Source organism: Pipistrellus kuhlii, unplaced genomic scaffold (genome assembly GCF_014108245.1).
Source record: "Pipistrellus kuhlii isolate mPipKuh1 unplaced genomic scaffold, mPipKuh1.p scaffold_m20_p_46, whole genome shotgun sequence".
Lineage (NCBI taxonomy): Eukaryota > Metazoa > Chordata > Mammalia > Chiroptera > Vespertilionidae > Pipistrellus > Pipistrellus kuhlii.
The window spans coordinates 1,446,902-1,456,832 of record NW_023425547.1 but is presented as its reverse complement, the minus strand read 5'-3'; the positions used below and the strand labels follow the sequence as shown (position 1 = coordinate 1,456,832).

The 9,931-nt window shown below is 35.4% G+C and overlaps 1 long non-coding RNA gene across 1 annotated transcript; it reads left to right on the top strand.

Annotated features, from left to right (window-relative positions):
- The first annotated feature begins 1,863 nt into the window (after nucleotides 1–1,863).
- LOC118704734 lies at nucleotides 1,864–4,804 on the top strand. The gene is made up of 3 exons (XR_004983501.1): nucleotides 1,864–2,086; nucleotides 3,143–3,145; nucleotides 4,633–4,804. It is a non-coding gene; the product is annotated as an uncharacterized LOC118704734 (long non-coding RNA).
- Nucleotides 4,805–9,931: the final 5,127 nt, after the last annotated feature.

Genomic DNA, 9,931 nt, shown 5'->3' with positions numbered 1-9,931 from the left:
ATCAACAACATGTTTGAAGAAATAATGAAAGAAAACTTCATTGACTTTGTGAAGAAAAAAGTCACTTAATTCCTAAAAGCACAAAGAGTCCCAATCAAGATGAGTCCAAAGAGACCATCACCAAGACACATTATAATTAAACTGACAAATATTAAGAACAGAATAAGAATTTTAAAGGTTACCAGAGAGAGACAGAAAGTTACCTACAAAGGAACTTTCATTAGTCTGTGAATTGATTCCTCAACAGAAACACAACAGACAGAAGGGATTGGAATAAAGTATACAAAGTGATTTAAAGCAAGGGAATGAATCCATGAATATTTTATTCAACAAGGCTATCATTAAAAATTGAAGGCAAATCAGAAACTTTACAGACAATAAAAGACTAAGGAGTTTATTACCAACATGAAAGGAATGCAATAAACGTTAAAGGGAATGCTGTAAAAAGAAGAAATAGAAAGGGAAGAATAAACACAGGCATAAAGAATAAAAATGGCAACAAACAAGTACCTCTCGATAGTAACCTTAAATGAAAATATATTAAATGCTCTAATCAAAAGACAAAGGATAGCTGAATGGATAAGAAAACATGACTCAGCCCTAGCTGGTTTGGATCAGTGGATGGAATATTGATCTGCAGACTTGGGGGTCCTGGGTTTGATTCTGGTCAAGGGCATATGCATGGGTTGCAGGCAGCCAATCAATAATTCTTTCTCATCATTGATGTTTCTATCTCTCTTTCTCTCCCTTTCTCTCTGAAATCAATAAAAATATATTTAAAAAAGAAAGAAAACATGACTCATATAAATGCTAAGAGATAAAAATCACATAATCATATCAATTGATGCAGAAAAACATTTGACAAAGTTCAACATGCTTTTCTGATAAAAATGCTCAGCAAAGTGAGAAAAGAGGGATCATACCTCAACATAATAAAAGCCTGATATAACAAAACTACCACAAACATTATACTCAATGGGCAAAAACTAAAACCATTTCACCTAAGAACAGAAACAAGACATGGATATCCACTTTCACCACTGCTGTTTGACATAGTACTGGAAGTGATAGCAATAGCAATTAGAGAAGAAGAAAAAATAAAAGGTATCCAAATTGGAAAAGAAGACGTAAAACTGTCATTATTTGCAGATGACATGATATTGCATAGAAAACCCTAAAGGTTTCATAAAAAAAATATTAGACTTAATAAATGAACTCAGAAATGTAGCAGAATAGAAAATTAATGCCAGGAAATCCATGGCATTTGTATACACCAATAATGAGGTTACAGAAACAGAGAATAAAAAAGAAATCCCATTTATCATCATACCAAAAAAAAAAATTAAGATATGTAGGAATAATCTTAACTAAGGAGGTAAAAGACCTATACGTGGAAAACTATAGGACACCGAAAAAGAGATAGAGGAAGACATAAACGGATGGAAGAAAATACTGTGTTCATGGATTGGTAGAATCAACATCATCAAAATGTCCATACTACCAAAAGCAATCTATAGATTCAATGTATTGATACTCCCCATTAATATACCAATGGCATTTTTCACGGACCTAGATGGAACTTTCTAAAAATTCATCTGGAATAAAATAAAAGAGCCCAAATAGCTAAAGCAATCCTGAGAAAGAAGAACAAAGTAGGTGGTATCTCAATAAGAGATATCAAGCTGTATTACAAAGCTACTTTTCTCAAAACAGCCTGGTACTGGCACAAGAACAGACATATAGATCAATGGGATAGAATAGAGAAACCATAAATTGGACCAAACCATTATGCTCAATTAATATTCAACAAAGGAGGCATGAACATACAGTGAAGTCAAGACAACCTTTTCAATAAATGGTGCTGGGAAAACCTCACAGATACATGCAGAAAGATTAAACTAGACAACCAACTTACACCACACACAAAAATAAACTCAAAATGAATAAAAGACTTAAACATGAGACAGGAAACCATAAAAATACTAGACGAATCCACAGGCAGTGAAATTTCAGATATATACTGAAGCAATTTCTTCACTGATACTGCTCCTATAGCAATGGAAACTAAAGAGAAAATAAACAAATGGTCATCCAGGAGGTCCATGGGAGGGGCAAGAAAGTGTAATTACACAAGGGTCTCCACCCAGCTTCTCTTTTGCATGACACAAAATCAAAACACTGCCCCTTTGTGTGTAAAATTATAGAGCAGTTTCTGGCTTGTGTGGACACAAAAGAAAGGGTGTCACTACTATCACTACTAGACCCTTGGAGAGGTCCAGAAAATGTAACTAAGATCTGGCCCATAGTAAAAGAAATGGACAGCCAGTATGAAATGGAATTGCCATGGCCTAGAACAAAGAATAACCTTACGTGATACCATTCCACAATGTCATTAAAATTTTCCCAGATTTGGGTTACCCCAATTACTTATAATAGTACCTTGAACCCTGAGGGATCAATAAAAGAAATTATCTTTTTTTGTCCTTGGAGACAAAGGTACCATATCTCTTAATATTCTAAAATTACAAAAGCATAATATACAATTTTCCCAAGCAAACTTACAAACCAATTCTTTGAATGTCTGGCAGCAATTTTAAAAGGACATGAAAGGATTTAATCCCTTCTATTGTGTATAGGGCCTCCTGGGAAGGCACCTGAGCATTCTATATTGACCCCTCTTGCTCTTTTGGCCAAGAGGGACCCTCTTCTCACAATCCAAATGCCCACAGCTGCTGCCTGAGCTTTCTGTTCATGTCGAGGTTGAAGCCTCGTGATGACTGGTACCATAGATCTGTCTCTCACCCAGTGGAGTGAGATGGGCCCTCCCTAGAGAAGAAACCTGGGTTCCCCAAGATATGTGATCAGTTCTGGGGCCCCTCCAGGAGGCGTGGGAATCGTAAGGCAGGAGCTGGACATGGAGGCCACGGGGGCATAGGATACCAATGAGACAGAACTGAACCTCACATCACCCTATTTGGCCACAGAGGATGGCTGGTTAGCCAGTGATGGGTAAAATTCCTCAGGGAAGGAACAACCTAAGATAGGCACAGTCAAAGAGGGGCCATCAGGAGAGAACTTGGGGGTCAACTGAGGAGGGCCACAGATCCTCACCCCCAGAGGCCTGAAACCTCACCCTGCTGAGGGAGTCTCCTGCCCCCATGGCTGCTTAACTTCCCATGCCCAGTTCAAATGGGGACCCACATAAAAGACAGAGACTTAGCTGACAGCAGCTGCCCTCGCACTACAAGACTTGTTTGAATATCCTAGAAAAACTAATTGCACTTGACAAAAAGCTGTTCCTCAAGTGTTAACTAAAATTTTTTATTGGTAGTTCATCTCAGGATAAAATTTCACAACAGGAAATGAACCTAAAGCAGTCATATTATAATGCAAAAAAAATAAAAGTTTAAAAGCTATTAAGACTATATTATAAAATATTCAAAAGTCTCCTAATATTTAAATAAAAAAGTGGGAAAGTAGAAGAATATTATGTAAGGAAAAATATCCTGAAATTAAATTACATCTAGAAAATTTGTACTTTGGAAAATTAATTGTAATGCTATCAGCAAGACACCCATGAAAAACACACATGGCGTCAAAAGAAGCCAGAGGAAAATCATTTGGGAAAAAAAAAAAAGAAAGAAAGAAAAAGAAAAAGGATCCCAAGTCAAATTTATAGAAAATATTCCTTTATTTTCGTCAAAAATATGTTTGTAGCCGAAGCCGGTTTGGCTCAGTGGTAGAGCGTCAGTCTGTGGACTGAAAGGTCCCAGGTTCGATTCCGGTCAAGGGCATGTGCCTTGGTTGCCGGCACATCCCCAGTAGGGGGTGTGCAAGAGGCAGCTGGTCGATGTTTCTCTCTCATCGACGTTTCTAGCTCTCTATCTCTCTCCCTTCCTCTCTGTAGGAAATCAATAAAATATATTTTTTAAAAAAGAATATGTTTGTATATTTTCAGAAAACAACTCTGAGACCATGTGGATTCTAGCAACAGAGAGGAATTGACAGGATTACTCCAACCATGATGACAGAAGAGAAGCAGTCCAGAGATGGAAGTCGCTGATGACGCCTTACCATAATAGAAGTCAGCAGCTGTGTATCACTGAAGGTTGCCCAGAACCAAAACAGAGAGGGTTGGACCTGCATTACCACCATTTGCCCACCATGCAGAACTGAAATATCATTGCTGACACGTACACATAAGGAACTGTTTGACATTGAAATTGGGTCTCAAAAGAACTGGTGGCCCAGAAAGAAGCTCACTACAGTCTGATTCATATGCCTTTCAGCATAATGATTATTGCTTGTCTCATTTTTTATTCTTATAAGTATATTTCCAGTAGGACATGATCTCACTCATCTAGGGAAAATGGTGAACAACATAGACTGATGAACAAGAACAGACCCAGAGACAAGGAGCCATGGGTCAGACTGTTGGACCTCAAAGGGAGGGTGGGGATAAAAGAGAGAGATCAACCAAAGGACTTATGTGCACAAGTATGAGCCTAACCAGTGGTCAAGGTCAATAGGGAGGCGGGGGCATGTGTGTGAGGGGGTGGGAGATTGGAATGGGGGGTTGAGGACAAATATGTGATACCTTAATCAATAAAGAAATTAATTTTAAAAAACGAGATACATCAAAATAAAAAGCTTTTTTCACAGCAAAAGAAACCATCAACAAAACAACAAGAAAGCCCACTGCATGGGAGAAGATATTTGCCAATATTATTATCCATAAGGGTTTAATCTACAACGTTTTTAGGGAACTCATACAATTTAACAAAAGGAAGATAAACAATCCAATCAAAAAATGGGCAACAGACCTAAATAGATACTTTTCTAAAGAAGACAGAAGGCCAAGAGGCATATGAAAACATGCTCAAAGTCACTAATTGTCCTAGAGATGCAAATCAAAATGACAATGCTGTACCATCTCACACCTGTCAGAATGGCCATCATCAACGAATCAACAAAGGACAAGTGATGGTAAGGATGTGGAGAAAAAGGAATCCTCACGCACTGCTGATGGGAATGCTGACTGGTGCAGCCACAGTGGAAAACAGTATGGAGTTTCCTCAAAAAAACTAAAAATGAAATTCCCATTTGACCCTGTGATCCCACTTCTGAGAATATATACCAAGAAGCTAGAAACACCAATCAGAAAGGATATATGCACCCCTCTATTCCTAGTAGCACAATTTACCATAGCTAAGATTTGGAAACAGCCTAAGTGCCCATCAGCATATGAGTAGATTAAAAATTTGTGGTACATCTACCCAATGCAATACTGCACTGTGGTAAAAAAGGAGTTCTTACTATTTGCAACAGCATGGATGGAGATGTAGAGCATTATGCTAAGTGAAATAAGCCAATCAGGTAAAGATAAATATCACATTATCTCACTCATTTATTGGATATAATGAGCAACATAAACTGATGAACAAAAACAGATCCAGAGACAGAGAAACATTGATCAGACCATCAAACCTCAGAGGAAAAGTAAGGGATGGCGGGGGTATGGGGAGAGATCAACCAAAGGACTTGTATGCATGCATATAGGCCTAACCAATGGACATAGACAACAGGAAGTGAGGGAATGAGTTGGGGGATGGAGGTTATGGGGAGATAAGAACACATATGTAAAAACTTAATTAATAAAGAAGTTTAAAAAATAAATAAAACTTCAAAAAAAAAATAAAAAAATTTAATCTTTAAAAAATTAAAGAACTAAGGAAAGAATGTTCATAATTTAAGTGGATTAACATCATAAATCTATAAACTAGACACCATCATTATATCCATTTTACATATGAAGAAACTCAGATAAGAGAATTTAATTGTCCAAGGTCACACAAGTAGTATATGCAAAAGTCAACATTCCAATCCATTCAGTCTGGCTCCTGAGTTTGTGCTCTCAATCATTACTTTCCACTATTTTCATGTAATCACTATTATTGTGCAAGGAGCCACTGGGTGTGGAGAAAGAAGAAATTCTACTTCAAATTTTTCTAACATAGCTCCCAAAACCATTTTATTGTAGCATAAGTGTGCTGAAAGATTGTCAGTGACATATGGGGTAGAGACTTTTTATTGAATTTATTATGGTGATACTTATTTTCATTACTTTGACTACTTCATGCCACCCCCTTCTAGCCTGATGTATTTCCCTTGCAAAATCAGTTGACATTCTAATGGGAACTCCTTTGTTTGTAATTTTCTGTCTCTCTGTTGATGCCATTAATATTTTTGCTTTGTCTTTAACATTTGCCATTTTAATTATGATGTGTCTAGGTGTGGGCTTCTTTGTGTTCATCTTGATTGGAACTCTGTGCTTCCTGAACTTGTGTAACATTTTTCTTCACCAGGCTGCAGACATTTTCTGTCATCATTTCTTTAAACAGGCTCTCTGTTCCTTTCTCATCCTCTTTCCCTTCTGGTATTCCTGTAATGCCAGGATGTTGTTAAGTTTTATATTCTCCTGGAGCTCCCTTAACCTATGTTCTTGATTTTTAATTTTTTTTTTTTTTTTTTTTTGCTGCTCTAATTGGGTATTTATTTCTACCTTGTCTTTCAAATAGCTGAATTGCTCCTTTGCTTCATACAATCTACTTTTAACCCTTCCAGTGTGTTCTTCTCATCAGATATATGATTCTTTATTTCTGTTTAGTTCTTGTTAATTGTCTCTATTTCTTTTTTCTTGTTGTTGTAATTTGCACTAAGTTTCTTAAGCATCTTGATAACCATTTCTTTTAACTCTATATCTGATAGGTTGCTTGCCTCCATCTCATTTAGTAATTTTTCTTGAGATAACTTATTTACTCTCATTTGGGGGTTGTTTCTTTGTCTTCCCATTTTAGCTGTCTCTTTTTATTTGCTTGTATATATTAGGTAAAACTAATACATACTAGGCCTCCCAGTTTTTGTGGGATGCCTTATGTAGAAAATGCCTTGAGGGGTCCAGTGGTTTATTCTCTTTCTTTACCTGAGCTGTATGCTTTAATAATGCCTTTTGTCTGCATTGTTTGGGCTTTCCTGTTGTAATTGGGACTTGATTGTTGATGTCCTAAGTGTGGGTAGGTTCTCCCTCTTCAACTTGCAGCCAGTAAGGTTAAACCCCAATGTCATTGTGCCAGCTGTCAGTGGATGAGGATTCCTTAACCTAGAGGCTGGGTCTGACTTGAATCTCACATGTTGGTTGAACCTGTTCTTGTTGAATTGTTATTAGTAGCCATTCTGAAAGGCATGAGGTGGCACCTTATTGTAGTTTTAATTTACATTTCTCTGATGATTAGTGACATTGAGAATTATTTAGGTCTATTGGCTACATGAATGTCCTCTTTGCAGGAGTTTCTATTCAGATCTTATGCCCATTTTTTAATTGAGCCCTTTGTCTTCTTGGTGTTGATTTGTATAAGTTCTTTATATATTTTTAAATTCATGCCTTATCACGTGTATCATTGGTAAATATGTTCTTCAACACAATAGGATCTCTTTATTTTGTTGATGGTTTATTTTGCTGTGAAAAAAGCTTTTTAGTTTGAAGTAATTCCAATTTTTTATTGTTTCTTTGTTTTTCTTGCCCAAAGAGATATTTTAGAAAAATATTTCTAAGTGAAATGTCTTAAATTGCACTGCCTATGTTTTCTTCCAGGATTTTTATGGTTTTGCAAATTACATTTAAGTCTACTATCCATTTTTAGTTTAGTCTTGTGTATGGTGTAAGTTGTTGTCTAGTTTTATTTTTTGCTTGTACCTGTCCAATTTTCCCCAACACTATTTCTTAAAGAGTCTGTATTTACCCCACTGCATGGTCTTTCTTCCTTTGTCAAATATTAATTGTCCAGAAAGGTGCGGGTTTATTTCTGTGCTTCCTATTGTGTTTCATAGATCTATGTGCTTCTAGCTTTATTTTTTTTTATTACTGTGGCCTTGTAGTATACTTTGATATTGAGAATTTTGTTTTATTATTTTTAATTAATCAGGTATTGAAACCTTCAACTTTGTTTTTCATTCTCAAGATTGCTCAGGCTATTCAGATCTCTTGTAATTCTATGTAAATTTTTTGAATACTTGTTCTCTGTGATATGCCATTGGTACTTTGATTAGAATTGTGTCAAAGTATAGATTGCTTTGGATAGTATGGGCATTTTAATGATGTTATTTTTTTAAATCCATAAACACAGTACATACTTCCACTTATTTGTATCTTCCTCGTTTCTTTCTTCAGTATCTTATACTTTTACTTGTTTCTTTCTTCAGTATATTATACTTTTTATAAAAGTACAGACTTTTTACAACCTTGGTTAAATTTATTCCTAGATACCTCCTCTTTCTTTGTTGTACTAGTAAACGGGATTGTTTCTTAATTTCCCTGAGAGAGAGATCATTATTGATGTATAAAAATGCCATCAATCTCTTGATATTGATTTTGTGTCCTGCAACTTTGCAGAGTTCATTTATTAGATCTTGTTGGTTTTGGTGAATTCCTTAGGATATATATCTATATATCTATATATATCTATATATCTATATATCTATATATCTGTATATCTGTATATCTGTATATCTGTATATCTGTATATCTGTATATCTATATATCTATATATCTATATCTATATCTATATCTATATCTATATCTATATCATCTATATCTATATATCATCATGCCATCTGTGAATAATGGGAGTTTTAATTTATCCTTTCCAATTTGTATTTCTTTTATTTCTTCTTGCTTGATTGCTGTGGATATTATTTCCAGTACTATGTTGAAAGAGTGGTGAAAGCAGGCATCCCTCCTCTTGTTTCTGATCCTAAGGGGAATGATTTCAGTTTTTGCCAATTGAGTACAATGTTGGTTGTAGTATAGCTGTATCTTCATGTGTCACTCTTCATCACTTTAGTACTTGGGAAGGGGTAAGCACCCTACAGTTATAACCTAAATTTTCTACACTACACCATCTACATCTTCTGCAAATAGGCTATTTTTTTAATCTATTAAACTCATGTCAAGTTCCCAATTTAAGTGTGCCATCTGTTTCCTGTCTGGATGTTGTTAAAGGAGATAATCTGATACTCTTACAGGATCTGAAGGTTTACCCTCATAAGGGTGCTAGCCAAGTGTTTTCTCTGTTGAATATAAAGAAAAAGTTATAGTTCATATTGCAATAGAAGAGCATTACATTAGGCAAAAAATTATGTTTGATTAAATTATTATTAAGAACATAATTTAGGCTGATATTTCCAAATACTGGACCTGAAGGATTATGTGACTATATTTTCAGTGGCCTATAGTAAAATGATAAAAATAAAGACTATGCTGGAAGTTTGCATATAGCTAAAATTCTCTAGTTTAAAAAAATTATTATGAGATTAATTATAACTATGTTTTTGGTGTTTAAATGTTCTTTATTTTAAGAAATGGTAGAACCTGTAGAATTGATTGTGTTATTTTAATGTCCTTACTTAGCAAAACAAAGAGCTGGCAACTTTATAGATGTCCCACTAAAATAGAATGTTTTGATCTGTGAAATCCATAAGTCAAGGGCATGGCCACCATCTCTACAGTGAATTCAGAGTTGAGGTTTTTTTGAATCAAAGGTTTTGACAGGATGTATTAGTATACATGTTTCTTCCACTTCCTGCTCTAACTTATTTGGAGCTGAAAACCCAAGATGTATGAATCTCAGATTATTCTGCCTTGCTAACAAGTGTCTATGTCTTCTAAATATATCTTGGTTTCTAGATGATAGGTAGAGTTGGTAACTATTATTTTTGTTTTATTATTTTTAATTAATAATGGGAAAGGAAAAAAAAAACAATGCTTCACAGCCTTTCATCACTGTTCTCTCCAAACCTCAAATATCTTCTCCTTCCCATAAATAACACCCCCAACATATTTCTGATAATAGACTTGCTTTGTTGATTTTCCTGG